General features: G+C 35.7%; 1 protein-coding gene across 11 annotated transcripts in view; it reads left to right on the top strand.

The window, feature by feature from the left end:
- Positions 1-15,934, top strand: part of SCMH1 (Scm polycomb group protein homolog 1) — a 142,682-nt gene that overhangs the window by 17,956 nt on the left and 108,792 nt on the right. For 9 of the 11 annotated variants that reach the window (XM_045859141.1, XM_045859137.1, XM_045859139.1 and 6 more), the window contains exon 2: positions 14,710-14,790. The exons of 1 other annotated variant lie outside the window; for it this stretch is intronic. The gene's annotated coding sequence lies outside the window, so the exon portion shown is untranslated. Of the gene's footprint in view, positions 1-9,943; positions 10,104-14,709; positions 14,791-15,934 lie in introns of all 11 variants that reach the window. One more of the 11 variants, XM_045859134.1, reaches the window with a different exon arrangement.

Below are 15,934 nucleotides of genomic sequence, written 5' to 3'. Positions count from 1 at the left end.
CATTATACGCAGGATTATTATACCCAGTATTATAACCATGGTATGTGATCATTATATCCATGTATAATGGCATCCTTATTTTTCCTTCAAAAATTTGGGCAAAAAGACCATGGCAAAATATGGTACTTTTGTTGTGTTAACAGCATATCATGTGGCTTTATCTCAGGTGAGTACCTTTACAGCATTGGTAGGGATGCTTTGATACCAAGAAACCTTTATTTTTTTTACTTATTTTTAAAAAATTTTTATTGTGTTTTTTCCATTACCATTTAACTTCCCCTTATACTTCCCTCCTCTGTAATCACCACACTGTTGTCCATATCCATGAGTCTTTTTTCCTTTTCTCTCAGTCCCTCTACCCCTTAACCGCCCCCCACCCACACACCCCATAGCTGTCATTCTGTTATCTATGAGTCAGTTTCTATTTTGCTTGTTAGTTCTGTTTGTTCATTAGATTCCACATGTAAGTGAAATCATATGGTACTTGTCTTTCTCTGACTGGCTTATTTCACCTAGCATAATGTTTTCTAGGTCCATCCATGCTGTCACAAAGGGTAGAATTTTCTTCTTTTTTTTTTTTTTACAGTTGAGTAGTATATCCATTGTGTAAATGTCCCATAGTTGTTTTATCCACTCATCTACTGATGGACACCTGGGCTGCTTCCATATCTTAGCAATTGTAAATAATGCTGCAGTGAACAAAGTGTTGCTTATAGTCTTTCAGATTAGGGTTTTAGTTTTCTTCAGATATATTCCCAGAAATGGAATCACTGGATCAAAAGGTAGATCCATTTTTAATTTTTTGAGGTATCTCCATACTGCCTTCCACAGTGGTTGCACCAGTCTGTATCCCCACCAACAGTGCAAAAGGATTCCCCTTTCTCCATATCCTCACCAGCACTTGTTTATAGATTTATTGATGATAGCCATTCTGACAGATGTGAGGTGATAATCTCATTGTGGTTTTAATTTGCATTTCTCTGATGATTAGTGACATTGAGCATCTTTTCACATGTTTATTGGTCATCTGTATGTCCTCTTTGGAGATCTGTTCAGATCCTTTGCACATTTTTTAATTGGATTGTTTGCTTTTTGGTGTTGATTTTTGTAAGTTCTTTATAAATTTTGGATATCAACCCCTTATCAGATGTATTGGCAAATATGTTCTCCCATTCTGTGGGTTGTCTTTTTATTTTGCTGATAGTCCCCTTTGCTCTGCAAAAGCTTTTTAATTTGATGTAGTCCCATTTGTTTATTTTTTTCTTTTGTTTCCCTTGCCTGGGGAGATGTGTCAAATAAAATATTGCTACAAGCAATGTGTGAGATTTTACTGCCTATGTTTTCTTCTAGGACCAAGGAACCTTTAAACTTTTGGAGGGTTAGGGCTTTAGTTTTACAGACCTTCCTTCTGCTAGAAAGCATAGTACTGGTTCTTGGTTTCCTTCTCATCTGGATGACATGAGAAAGCTACAGTGGCACTTCAATTAGCTTTTGGATAGGCAGTTGACCCATAAATGATGAATTACATAATGAGTCCATTATCGTTAATTCTAATGGACATCTGTGATTTTCAGTTTTCAATTATTTTTTTAACAACACATTCTTTGCCTATAATAATAAGGACCTGTGCCTTTTTGGATTCCCCTTAGTGCCAATCACAGAGTTTGCAGGTCTCTTATAAGATACTCTATAAATGCTGTTTTATCTATGGCATCGCTAGTGAGAGACCAGCTCTAGTGATAAATAAGAGATGTTAGTTGCCAGAGCTGTCATTTCAATTTATCTTGCTTGCACTGAGCTCATTAATAAATTGCCACAATGGTAATATGAAAGTAATGAACCTTCTGGAGGCCCAGCTGGGGCACAGAGTGCTAGCAGGGACCTTTAGGGCAATTGCCATTATTATAGACAGTCCAGATAAAGGATTTCAGGCTTCCCCCAACGCCTCTGAAACAATTATATTTTGCAAAATCAAAATCCTTTTTTCACACTTTTGTACTTTCTAATATAGTAGATTTGAATTTAACTCAGCATATACCTGATGCCTGCTATTGTCAGGCAGTGTATTAGACTTTAGGAATGTAAACATAAATAAAACATCCCTTACGGATTCACTGTCAAATAGGATGTAGAGGCATATAAACAAATAATTGTAATACCGTATTTAAATGTTGCAAATAGAACCCGATGTCAACATAGCACAGAAGAAGAAATGATTATCTAAGGAAAGGTGCTAAGAAGGCTGAGAAGAAGATACATTGAGTTAAATTTTGAAGGATGAGTTGTAAGCTGACAAATTGTATAACGGGAAAAGGGACTTCATTATAGATGAGTTGAGGGACAGTAGGCCATTTAGAATAACTTAGAGGAGGAAGGTAAAAAGAAGGAGAAAATGGGTAGATGAGGTTGGAGAAGTAAGTAGTGGGGCCAGATCTTAAAGGATTTAAGTTTTGAAGGGCTACACATGCAATGCCAAGGACTTCAGTGGATTTCATTCTATAGGCTACTTGAATCCACTGAAGAATTTTAAAGAGAGTGGCAATATGATTGACTTTTTGTTTTACAAGGGCTACTCTGGTTGCCATACGAATGGTGGAATGGAAGTAGAGGGAGGTCAATCAGAAGGCTATTGGTTAGTTTCGTGGAAGCAAAACAAAGTATATTGCTAAATATACTATGCATAGTACATTGCAAAGTAACAACATAGTAAACAGCAAAGAGCATGATCTAGATTGTTTAACATCCCAGTTCAGCCACCTAGTAACTCTAACTCTGTTTCCTCATCAGTAAAATGGGAATAATGGTAACCTCTTACTAGATATTATAGAAAATCATATGAAGTAACATATATACATGGAATTGCTCCCATGAGCTGAGTATAAATCTTAGATGTTATATATATTTTATAAAGATTTTATTTATTTTCAGAGAGAGGGGAAGGGAAGGGGAAAGACAGAGGGAAATATCAATGTGTGGTTGCCTTTCACGCACCCCATGCTGGAGACCTGGCCTGCAACCCAGGCATGTGCCCTGACTGGGAACCCAAGCAGTGACTCTTTGGTTTGCAGGCCTGCACTCAATCCACTGAGCTACACCAACCAGGACAGATGTTATATTTTTAACTTGCTTTTGTTGACTTTTAGGTAACTTATAACCAAGTATAGGATTTTTAAGAACCATTTTCATTTTCCTTCTACCACTCTGTCCCAGTAAAACAGAGAGAAGTCAGAACATTTACCGACATTTTATATTCACATTAAGATCCATATTTCGGGGTTTTCCAAACATTTAAAAAATAATATAACTAAAGCTTTTTCTTTATTTAAAGATTTTATTTATTTATTATTAGAGAGAGGGGAAGGGAGGGAAAAAGAGAGCGAGAGAAATATCTATGCAAGAAAGAAACATTAATGCAAGAGAGAAACATTGATTGGTTGTCTCTCCTACATGCTCTGACCCTGGGGGCTGAACCCACAACCCAGGCATGTGCCTTGGCTGGAAAAGACCTGGTGACCTTCCTCATTGCGGGTCAATCCCAACCATCTGAGCCACACCCAGTGTGGGCTAATTAAAGCTTTTTCCTTTGGCCACCCTACCAGACTCTCAGTTGGAGAATCAGGCTTAGTATCTTTGAGTTGGTGGTACAATAGGAAAAGACTGGAGCCTTAGCTCAGCAAATGAGCTTTTTAGCTGAGAAGTAGCATCAGTTTACTTTGTTTCTTCAAGTGTTGAATAAGGATTATGTGAGTAGGTGTCCTAGCCACCTTGTATATCTATTGTGAGGATCACATCCTTTCTGTAAGTAAACATTCACTAAACTATCCATGGTTCCATTACAAAGAGTGTAGAAATGAATCAGGTCTGGATCCTAATTTCAAGGGAATTATAGTGCTAAAATAACTGTAAAAGATGTATACAAATAACTATAACACAAATAAGATAATATGTTAGTTAACTTTGAAAATTATAAAGGAAACTAGAAGTCGTTTATATTTTGTATAGTATATTGTAAAAATATGTTTTATAAAATATATTTCATATGTTCTTATTTAAATTGCTTCTCCAAGTAAAGCTGGAATAGAATCACTTTCTTAGATACTTGTGGAAAATAGTGATAAGACAGATTTAGATTTTAAGAAGATTTTTAAACCTGTATGCATATTTGGATCCCAGGTTTAATGTTCACTAATTAAGGTATTTTCTGAGACTTAGGGGTGGGGTGGGGGGTGTGTGTGTGTAATGGAGATAATATGACTTGCCTTTCAGATTTGTTGTGATGAAATGGTCACATATGTAGAAGTGCTAAAAAAACAATGTTGGTTCTTTCCTTTTAGTCTCTTTGTTCTAGCCTACCCGACTGCTCACTGTTTCCCAATGCTGAGGTTTGAGACAGCAGCTTCTCTGAGATATTTTAAAGTAGTCTTCTTTTTTACTTGTGAAAAATTTCAAACATACAACAAAATTAAAAGGGTTTTACAATTAAAAACCTTATGTTCACCTCCTGAATTTTACCATTACTTGTAAATATTACATATCTATTTATATGTCACCCTACCTATCCAGCTATATTGAAATTTTTCTGGTGATTATTTAGGACTTTTCTGAAAGAGGTTTAAATTAATTTGGAAGCTAGGGGTGCCAATACATTTCAAATATTTATAATTAAATTATAGCTTTTCTATTTGCATTGCTTTGTTCCTATAAAGAATTTTATTTTCCAGGTTATTCATTATTTGAATCTCTTTGTACTGTCTGTGCTCCTACCCAGTCATTTCTAACCCTAACTCATCCCATTGCATCCTGAGGGTTCCATTGGTTAAGCTTTTTTCAATGTCACATTTAGAGTAGGTTCTTTATGGTAGTCTTTGTTGTCCTTTTCTCCTTTTAAAATTAATTTGAAAAGATACTGAATGTTTTGTGCCTCATGACAAACAGTGCAGCTAGAAGCTTTTTTTTTTTTATTAAGAGTGAGATGCTAGCTAGCACAGGTCTTAAAATCTCAGGTATCTCATTACTTTCCATCAACTCCCATTTCTTGTTTCTTAGCTTGGGTTTTTTCCCAGGACAGTTGATTTATTTAGTATGCCCTGGGAGTAAATAGAATCCTTTACCTACGTCTGGTTAGAGGCTGTCAGCAATGGATTGATTTTCTCCATTATATAGCACTATTTAGATGGTATGTTATAGAAATTCTTCAAAGTTTCTCATTCTTTGATGGTACGCTTCCCTATTTTCCAGGGCTGATAAGTAGCTGGGTACTTACTCATATTTTTAAAATCCCATATTTTTAAAAGACAATACATGTCTTTTAAATGAGTTTTAATCAGATAGAATTTGTCTTTATGTTACGTGGATTTCTTTAACAAGCTGTGAGGACTGTATTGAGAAAAGTCCATGCAATCAAGACAGGACATATCATGGAGAAAATCAGCCAGTGCTAGAAGCCCCTACCCAAACATAGGCAAAAGACTGTGTTTATTCCTAGGGCATACTAAACAGCCGTTTTCCTGGAAAAACCTTAAGCTTCAGAAACAAAAAGTGGTCCAAGTTACCTTGCTTTGAATCCAAGCTCCACCATTTACTAAATTAGTAAATTTACTAACTGTGTAATTTTGTGCAAATTTTAAGATACCTCTCTGCACTGGTTTCCTCATCAATACAATGAAATAATATAATAATATCTATCTTACTGGGTTGTGAGAATTGAAAAATTTAGTACAGACACTTAGTACAGTACTTAGAATCATGCTTGGCACATAGTAAGTGCTTAACATTTAATTTTGTTATTTATTTTCTCTAGATGTGGGTTGTCTAACACAATAGCCACGTGTTTAGTGTGACCGAAGTACTAAGTTTAAATCTTATTTATTAAATTTAAATGTAAAAACTGATTCTTGATATAGTTATTGGAAAAATTTTAAGTATGTTTTGAATAACTTAGTATATGAATCTTTTTCAACTATAAATTTATATAATTTGAATACAGGTCAAGTATTTCTAATAAAAATTTAGCATCTGAATTGAGATATACTATAATACACACCAGATTTTGAAGACAATCTAAAAAAGAATGTAAAGTATTTTCATTGATTTTTATAATGATTACTGGCTGAAATGATAGTTCAATATATTATGTTAATTAAAATGCATAATTAAAATAATTTTTATCTTTTTTGACTTTAAAAACTGTGATTACTATAGAAAAGTTAAACCGACATACTTGGCTCGAATTACATTTCTGTCAGACAACACTGCTCTAGAGCATGGGGCTGAGGGGAAGAGCAATGGAAGAAGCATATGGACTGGAGAGGTGCTTTTTCTAATTATACAAATACCCACAGAGATTCTGAAAAACCTTCACCTGGTGGAGCCTACCTTCCCATCAAATTAATCCTAATTCCTACCCTCTTGCTGAAAATCAGTGCTTTCAATGAGCTTGCCCTCACTGATAAAGTGTTTTGTATTCTTCAGATATGTCAGGGTAGGAAAAAAGTTATGAATCACTGCTCTGTGTTAAAGAGCATTGCACCAGTTAGACAACTATCAGTGATTTTTAAGTGTATTTTATTGATTATGCCATTACAGTTGTCCCAATTTTTTTCTACCCTTTATCACCCTCCTACCTGCACTGCCACCTACCCTCCAGCATTTCCTCCCCCACTTAGTTCATTCCATGGGTTGTACATATAAATTCTTTGGCTTCTCCATTTTCTATACTGTTCTTAACCTCCTTCTGTCTATTTTGTGCCTACCTATTATGCTTCTTATTCCCTGTACCATTTCCCCCCATTCTCCCCCCTCACTGATAACCCTCCACGTGATCTCCTTTTCTGTGATTCTGTTCCTGTTTTAGTTGTTTGCTTAATTTTTGTTTTTCAGGTTCAGTTGTTGATAGTTGTGAGTTTGTTGTCATTTTACTGTTCATATTTCTGATCTTCTTTTTCTTAGATAAGTCCCTTTAACATTTCATATAATAAGGCCTTGGTGATGATGAACTCCTTTAACTTGACCTTGTCTGGGAAGCACTCATCTGTCCTTCCATTCTAAATGATACCTTTGCTGGATAGAGTAATCTAGGATATAGGTCCTTGCCTTTCATGGCTTCAAATACTGCTCTCCAGCCCCTTCTTGCCTGTAAGATTTTTTTCGAGAAATCAGCTGATAGCCTTATGGGAACTCCTCTGTAGCTAACTCTCTCCTTCCTCTTGTTGCTTTTAAGATTCCCTCCTTATCTTTAATCTTGGGTAACTTGATTATGATGTGTCTTGGTGTGTTCCTCCTTGGGTCCAATTTCTTTGGGATTCTCTGGACTTCCTGGAAGTCTGTTTCCTTCACCATATTGGGGAAAATTTTCCTTCATTATTTGTTCAAATAAGTTTTCAGTATCTTGCTCTTCATCTTCTCCTTCCTGCACCCCCATGATTCAGATATTGGAACACTTAAAGTTCTCCCATAGGTTCCTAAGCCTCTCCTTATTTTTTGAATTCTTGTTTCTTCATTCTGTTACAGTTAGATATTTCTTTCTTTTGTTTCAAATCATTGATTTGAGTCCCAGTTCCCTTCCCTTCAATGTTGGTTCCCTGTATATTTTCCTTTATTTCACCTTGTGTATCCTTCATTTCTTCCTTCATTTTGCAACTGAGCTCAGTCAGTTCTGTGAGCATCCTGATTACCAGTGTTTTGAACTCTGCATCTGATAGGTTGTCTATCTCCTGGTCACTTAGTTCTTTTTCTGGAGTTTTGATCTGTTCTTTCATTTGGGCCATATTTCTTTGTCTTGGTGCACTGAGACAAAAGTAGTCTGGATGATTGTTTCTTTAACTCCTTGGTTGTTGGACTTCCATGCAAATGATTTTCTGGCAGTTTTGGTTGTTCTTTACTTTTAAATCAGTTGTTATCCTTCTTTTGGTTGTGCGAGGAAGCAAAGCGTTTCTGCTTATGCCTCCATCTTGGCCAGAACTCACCTATCAGTGATTTTGATGAAATAAATGTCTGGAGTTCTCTGAACTAGTACTACTATATAAACTTGTTCTCTGAAATAAAGACTCCCACTAACCCTGGTTCAGTGAACCCTAGAGACTTAAAATGAGGAAGAATTAAAGTAAATTTTAATTAAGGGATAAATGGCTGGGTCAAAAGCTGATGAAGTAGAGAAAGGCATTTTGTGTCCTGAAAGCTAAATTTCTGGAATTAAAAAGGAAAACCTCAAGAATCCAGGCAACTAGACATACTTTTTTTCCACCTCTAATGCCTCTTTGTCCCTGCTTGTTCCATGGTTATGTACAAAGGTTTTCTGACTTGTTTAAAGTGGCATTATTCTCAGTAGTTAACACAAAAAAGATTCCTACTAAATACTGAGTAACTCTTAGCAAATGGTACCACTTGTCTGCCTTAGCTGTTTGGAATGCTTATTATATATTCTTTCTGTATTATCCCCAAATAATTTTTTAAAAATCAATGATATGCCTTAGCTTAATACCACTCAATGATTATTCCATGCCCTCTCAGTAAAGTTAGCTTTGTAGGGAAGTGAGCCCTTTCCTTAGATTGCTATACTGTTTTGGATTCACATAAGACACATTTATTGTTACAATGAAGAAAGAGGTAGTCTCAAAGTTTCCCAACCAGAAATGGGCATCAGGGTACTTGCCTGAGTAGCTCACAGGAAAACAGCTGATACCATTTGTTAAATTTTCCTTATTTCAGTAATAACAGGATTTCCTATGAAGCTATAAAATCAGACACTTGGAGAGGTGGATGATGAGGGAACAGAGGCATACAGCTAGTTTGTAATAAATATGGGGCCTGCCTGGGAAGGCACTATGGAGTTCTAACCTCCTGGTTTTCAGGTGAAGAATTTGAAGCCTTGAAGAAGTGGCTACTCAGTGACAAAGAATGTACCAGGCCAAGTTTAGGTCTAAGTTGCCTCACAGTTTCTTAGTACATAAAAAACAATTGTCCCAAATATCCCCATGGCCTAAGCAGGGAGGATTTAATCTAGTTTCAAGGCTGTATCTCTGAGGAGGTAGTTTTCTATGCAGGACCCTATCCTATTAGACTCTAATGGAATAAAGTTGATCTTGAGATGTCTGGTACTATGTAGCATAGATATCTTTCAAAGGTCTGCTTGGGCAGTGTGAACAGATAAAAGTGGTAAATGGGTTAATAGTTCTTATGCGCCCCCAAAGCCATATGAATCTGACCTCAGATTTTAATTTTGTCACCATGAAAAGCTTTTATTAAGTAGCTCCAGTCTGCAGATGGTGACTTTCAAATCTTCACTCTAGGAAGCCTTGGGGAAATAAGTTACTTTTAGAAGTTTAATGTTCTGAAGCTACAGGTTTGTTTTAGTCATTGCACATTAAAACTCTATCTTAAAAAATCATTTTAGTTGGAAATTATTCTAAAATGGATTGTACCCTTTCTCTTTTCAGTTTAGTTTGTTGAACCTAGTTTGACCTTTTCTTAATGACTTAGACCCTTATGGGTGTGTGTGTGTGTGTGTGTGTGTGTGTAAAGGGTACAAAGTTCCATGGGCTTTTAGTAGTCTGTTTCTAACTTTACTTTTTCCACAAGCCTATTTTTAATATATTTTTTTTTTACAGACTGTAAGGTTTTTCAGAAATGCATAATGTAGAAACACCTGTATTTAAGTCTGTGGATCTCAATCAAAAAGACTTGAAAACTACTGCCCTAGATAGCTCCTTCTTTATGCTAATAATGTCGTACAGTTGCATAGTAACTATTTGTCAAACCTCTATACACATATATGGCCTAGGATAAGTAAACTAGGGAAGGGATTGACTTCCTGTTGTTTTTAAACTATGTGGTAAGCAAGCATAATGGAACCTAAGAGAACATGAACTTTGAAATGAGACAGTCTTTAATTTTAGCCTTTCCTTTTAGTAGCCATATAACCTTGGATTCCTTAATCTAATTTCAGAACCTCAGGTTTTTTAAAACCTTAAATGGGAAATGCCAGAATTGTTGGGTTCTTAAATCATGTAATGAAGATAACAATGCCTGGTAGGAGCACTGTGAATGAATCTCACAAACAAAATGTTGAGTGGAAGGAAGTGGACATAAAAGAGAGTACATGTGATGTAAGTATTTCTGTAATGTTCAAAGCAGGCAAAACTAATCTACAATGATAGAAGTCAAGACAGCATTTAGTCTTGGGTAGAGTAATGACTGGGAGATGATGCAAAAGGAGTATTTCAGGTGCTAGTAACGATCTCTTTCTTGGTTTGGAGACACATTGTAAAAGTTCGTTGAGCTTCATACTTATGATTTGTGTGCTTTTTATTCGTTATATTATACTTTAACAAAAGAAGTTATTTTTAAAGTGCTTAACATAGAACCTAGCTCATAGTTGGTTCCCTTTCTTCTATGATGGTTCCATTAAATTAACAATATAGAAGTTTATTTAGAAAAATGATCCTGGCCTACATTTTTTTTGTAACCTTTCAATTTCTTTTTTTCTGTTATGGTTCTCTTTATCTCCTAATCCCAGTTTTATACCTAGGCATGTTTATATGGATGGTATTCCTAAAATGGTGTAGTTGCAGTAGTTCAGGTCAGTCAGACACAGTGAAATTGAATGTCTGACCAGTATGATCTAGGAGTAAATCAGGAATATGAATTTTGATTTGGTGCTATTCTCTGATCATTATGTGATTTGATGTTTTTCTTAAAAAAAACCCAAAGATTTATTTATTTATGTTTAGAGAGAGGGAGAGGGAGGGAGAAAAAGAGGAAGAGAGACATCTGTGCTAGAACAACTATAAAAAAAAGGTGGAAAAAAAGAGAGAAACATCGCTTGGTCACCTCTCACACACTCCTAAACAAGGGACCAGGAATCAAACTGGCGACCTTCCTCTTTGCGGGACATTGTCCAACCCACTGAGCCACACAGGTCAGGGCTGATGTGCTTTTTACATGAAGATTAAATGGATATTTTTCTCATCTGTGTAATATAATTTTGTCTTATATCAGACCAACTTCATTATTGAATATTTTCTTGGTGGGATATTAGGCTTACTCTTTTATCTCTGGCAATTTTAATACCAGCCAATTATAGTGTAGTAGGTTTTAAAATCCTAAACTGTCCCACCCATTAACATCTTATACATTTTTCTTAGATTCGTAGCCCTGAAATGGAACCATACTTACCATTTTTACCTTGTTGTTTATACTCATTGTTTTTGTACTACAAATATAGAAATAGAACTTGTATACTTGGGAATTTATGCAAGATCCTGTTGTAAAAAACTTAGAATTGTTGAAAATTCAGTTTTAAAAATTGAGAAAGTAGCCCTGGCTGGTGTAGCTCAGTGGATTGAGCGCAGGCTGCAAACCAAAGTGTCGCAGGTTCTATTCCCAGCCAGGGTACATCCCTAGGTTGCAGGCCATAACCCCCAGCAACTGCACATTGTTGTTTCTCTCTCTCTCTCTCTCTCTCTCTCTCTCTCTCTCTCTCCCTCTCCCCCTCCCTTCCCTCTCTAAAAATAAATAAATAAAATCTTTTAAAAAATTGAGAAAGTTATTTTTTTTCTAGGCAATGTTTGTGATACAAAATAAGCCTGTGACAGTCTCTGCCTTTAGGGATGATGGAATCCTGTAAGGAGGGGTTTGTAATATAGGCAGAAAATGAATTTGTCTGCATTTGCTTTTGGTCTTTTTGACATTGGCTTTTAAAAAAAATTATTGTTGTTCAATTACAGTTGTCCCCATTTACCCTGCTACTCTCCCCTCTCCTGCCCACTAGCAGGGCCTTCTAAACCACAGAGAACTGTGGTGATGTATGGATGCTGATGGAGCCAAGATACAGAGAACTGACTTCTGAGTGATCAGTAATATGACAAAAAGTTAGGGAGGTGAGGAAGTACCCCCTTTCTATCAGATGCTTATTTATATTCATTCATTAAAATAGTTAGGAGCACTGTTAACCCTCACAGACCCTTTGAAGTAGACATTACTATTTTTTCCCACTTTAAAGATACATAAATTGAGGCCCAGTGACATTTAGTCACATGTCCAAGTTTATATAGTTAGTGACAGTTAATATGAAAATCTAAAACCCATGTGTACTACTTGCTATATATAGATAGCAACATTATCCAAAGAAAGAATGTATTTATCAAAGGATAGACAGCTTCAAAACATTCTAAATGGGAGGTCATGAAGAAGACTGATTGGAGGTTACATCTATGATTACCCAGGAAGGGGAACACTATGACTCCAGGACTTAATTTCTTAAGAGTCCCTGTGAGACTTTGTATTCCTGTTAGAAGTTGGTTGAACAGGACTGTCAGACTGTGCAGCAGAGTCACCTGTTGGCTGTTTCGGTTTTTTGTGTGTGATAAAATACACATAACATAAATTTTACCCTTTAACTCATTAAGTACTTTTCAATATTAGATAGCATTCACTAATCCATTTTTGCAACTTTTCCATCATCCCAAAAAGAAACCATGAACCTGTTAAATCATAACTCTCCATTACCCACCCTGCCCAGCCCCTGGAGTCTCTATTCTACTTTCCGTTTCTATGAATTTACTTATTCCACTTACCAAATATAAGTGGAATTACACAATATTTGTCACTTTGGTTTTGGCTTATTTTACTTTTCATAATGTTTTCAAGATTCATCATGTTATAGCAAATATCAGAATTTCATTACTTTTTATAGCTGAATAATATTGCATTGTATATATATATATACCACATTTGTTTATCCATTCATTTATTTATAGACACTTGGATTGTTTTTTCTCTTTGGCTATTGTGAGTAATGCTGCTATGAACATTAGTGCACAAGTATCTGTTTCAGTCCTTGCTCTCTATTATTTGGGTATATATCTGGGAGTCGAGTTGCTAGAGCATATGGTAATCATATGGTAATTCTGTGTTTAACTTTCTGAGATTTTCCACAGCACCTGTACTATTTTTCATTCCCACTAACAATTTGCAAGTGTTCTAATTCTCCACATCCTCACCAACACTTGTTGTTTTCATAATAGTCCTTCTAATGGATCTGAGTGAAATGGCATCTCATTGTAATTTTGATTTGCATTTCCCTAAAGATTAATTATGTTGCATATCTTCTCTTGTGCTTATTGACCATCTGTGTAGATAAATGGATAAATGGCTATTCAAGTCCCTTGCTCATTTTTGAATTGGGTTGGTTGTGGTTTTTTGGTTGTTAAATTATATATGTTCTAGATATTAATCCTTTATCAGATACATAGTCTGCCAGTATTTTCTCCCATTCTGTAGGCTGTCTTTTTGCTCCTATGATAGTGTCCTTTCATGCACAATGCTTTTCATTTTAATGAAATTAAATGTTGTTGTTGTTACCTGTGCTTTAGATGTTATATCCAAGAATCATTGCCACATTTGGTGTCGTAAAGATTTTCCCTTATGTTTTCTAGTAAGAGTTTTTATAACTTTAGCTCTTATTTTTAGGTCTTTGAGGCATTTTGAGTTAATTTTTGGTACAGTGTAAGGTAAATATTCTACTGTATTTTTTTTGCGCATGGGTATCTAAGTTTCCCATGAATGGTCTTGGCACCTTTGTTGAAAATCATTTTACTGTGTAAGTTAGGGATTTCTGGGTCCTCTCTTCTATTCAGTTTGTCTATATATCTGTCCTTATACCCATATCACACTGTTTTGATTACTGTTGCTTTGTAATCTGTTTTGAAATCAGGAGGTATGAGTCTCCCAAATTTGATCTTCATTTTCAAGATTGTTTAAGCTATTTGGGGTTCTTTGAAATTCCATGTGAATTTTAGATGACTTTTTATATTTCTGCAAAAAAAATCATTGGGATTTTTATAGGGATTGAGTCTTTAGATCACTTTGGGTATTATTGTCATCCTAACAATATTAGTCTTCCAGTTTATGAACACAGATGTCTTTCCATTTATTTATTTTTTTCCATTTTAATATTATCATTGACCATTTGACAAAATCTACTGAGTCTTGGGGCTTTTCAAGTTTATTTATTTATTTATTTTTAAACCTGATCTACCTTTCTTTCTTTATTGTTGTTCAAGTACAGTTATCTCCACTTCCCCCCACCCCTCCCCCCCACCCCATCCATCTCCACCTCCCAGCCTCGATCCTACCCCCTTTTGGCTTTGTCCATGTGTCCTTTATACATGTTCTTTGATGATCCTTCCCCTTTTTTCCCCCATTATACTTCTCTCCTCCCCTCTGGTTACTGTCAGTTTGTTCTAAGCCAAGCAGTGAAAGACAAATACCATATGACCTCACCTGTAAGTGGAACCTAATCAACAAAACAAACAAGCAAGCAAAATATAACCAGAGACATTGAAATATTTATGTTTTCTTTAATATTTTCAGCGGTGTTTTGTAGTTTTCAGTGTATAATATTTTAGTTCATGCGGCTGTTATATTTCTCACAGTAAGTTAATAAATGAACATTCTAGTTTACCCATCATTGTTTAATGACTGAAGATTTGTCAAGAGTCTATTCTATTTTTAACATAATTAGGATTCTGAACCTACAAAGCTAAGGGAAGGATCCCAGAAATAGGAAACATAACCAAATCACTGCCCTTGGAAAGGCCTGAGTGTCCAGACTGCTGGTTTCCTCTGATAAAATCCTAATTTCACTGTACGTCTTCTTTTATCTACAATAGTTTGTTCACATATCTAATTCTTTCTGTCTTTTGCTTCTAGATTTCTCCATCTTACTAAAGAGAAATGATTTCCTATTTGGTATAGCTGATGGTACCATGCAAAACTCAGATCCTCGAAAAGGTCAGAACCTGTATTTATACGTAATAGAAATAGACTTATCCTCTATTAGGCTGTGTGTGAATGTATATGTCACAAAAAGTGACTAGAGTGAATAAAAGAATCTCACCCTCTCTTGCCAACTTAATCCTGCAATTTTAACAAGGCCAGCACATCATTTATACAGCTCTTTACAGTCTGCAAAGTATTCTTCACATAGTTATCTCATACAGTCTCTACAGTAATCTTATGAAGTGGTACTATTACTATTCCTGTTTTATGGAAACAGTATGGGGTTACAAGACTTATTCAAAATCTTACTCTGAACAGCAAGATTTATTCCTAGATCTTTAGCCTCTAAATTTTGCCCTCCTTACTACATCCTAAGTTCATAATCGGTATCAGAATTTAATAAACATGTAAGTGTTGAAGCTGTATGAACATTGGAAATAATGTATGTAAAAGTCTGAAAAGTGTTAAAATCCCTTTTAGATATAAAATACCAATAAGAAATGAGATCTTGATATTGAATATCTAACATAGTCTTTGGGATGACACCATATGCTTCAATGTATAATATACCATTGTCTTAGTATGGCAGACGAGTCTCTTCATAAGTTGCTGCCTACCTACTTACCTATTCTCATCTCATTCAGTTGCCATCATTTGTCTCTGTAGCTTACCCTACCCCTTTAAATCTATAATAAACTACAGGCTGTTGTCCAAATATACTATGTATTTCTAGGAAGTATGGTGTGGCACCATTGGTATTAGTAATTGTCCCTGTTCAAGGAGCATGGGACAGATGCATTCTAGAAAGCATTAGCTTCTCCTATGCTCTGGGTCACACCTCTGTAAGCCTCTGGAAAGGGTAAACATTATATATATAGTTGAAGCCTACTAGGATGGCCTGAAAGACAAAAGTAGTCATGGCTTTTCTGCATTTTCATCAGCCACTTATTGTTTGCTGCTTTGCTTGTTAAAGGAAATAGTGATATTCCCTGGGGATTCTTCTCTCTGTGCATGTGCAAAGATGCATAATTGCTACGGAGAGAGTGGGGGAGGGACGATCTCTAAGAGAGATCTGCTCCATCTTCTTTGTTCACATCTGCTGCATGTACAAGACAGAATTTACTGGTCTCTTTAAGAAAGTGATTGCCTGGCTTAC

This window comes from Phyllostomus hastatus, unplaced genomic scaffold (genome assembly GCF_019186645.2).
Source record: "Phyllostomus hastatus isolate PE091 unplaced genomic scaffold, TTU_PhHast_1.1 phas_scaffold_182, whole genome shotgun sequence".
Lineage (NCBI taxonomy): Eukaryota > Metazoa > Chordata > Mammalia > Chiroptera > Phyllostomidae > Phyllostomus > Phyllostomus hastatus.
Note: the sequence above shows the minus strand (reverse complement) of the source record. Positions and strands in the feature narration are given on the sequence as shown.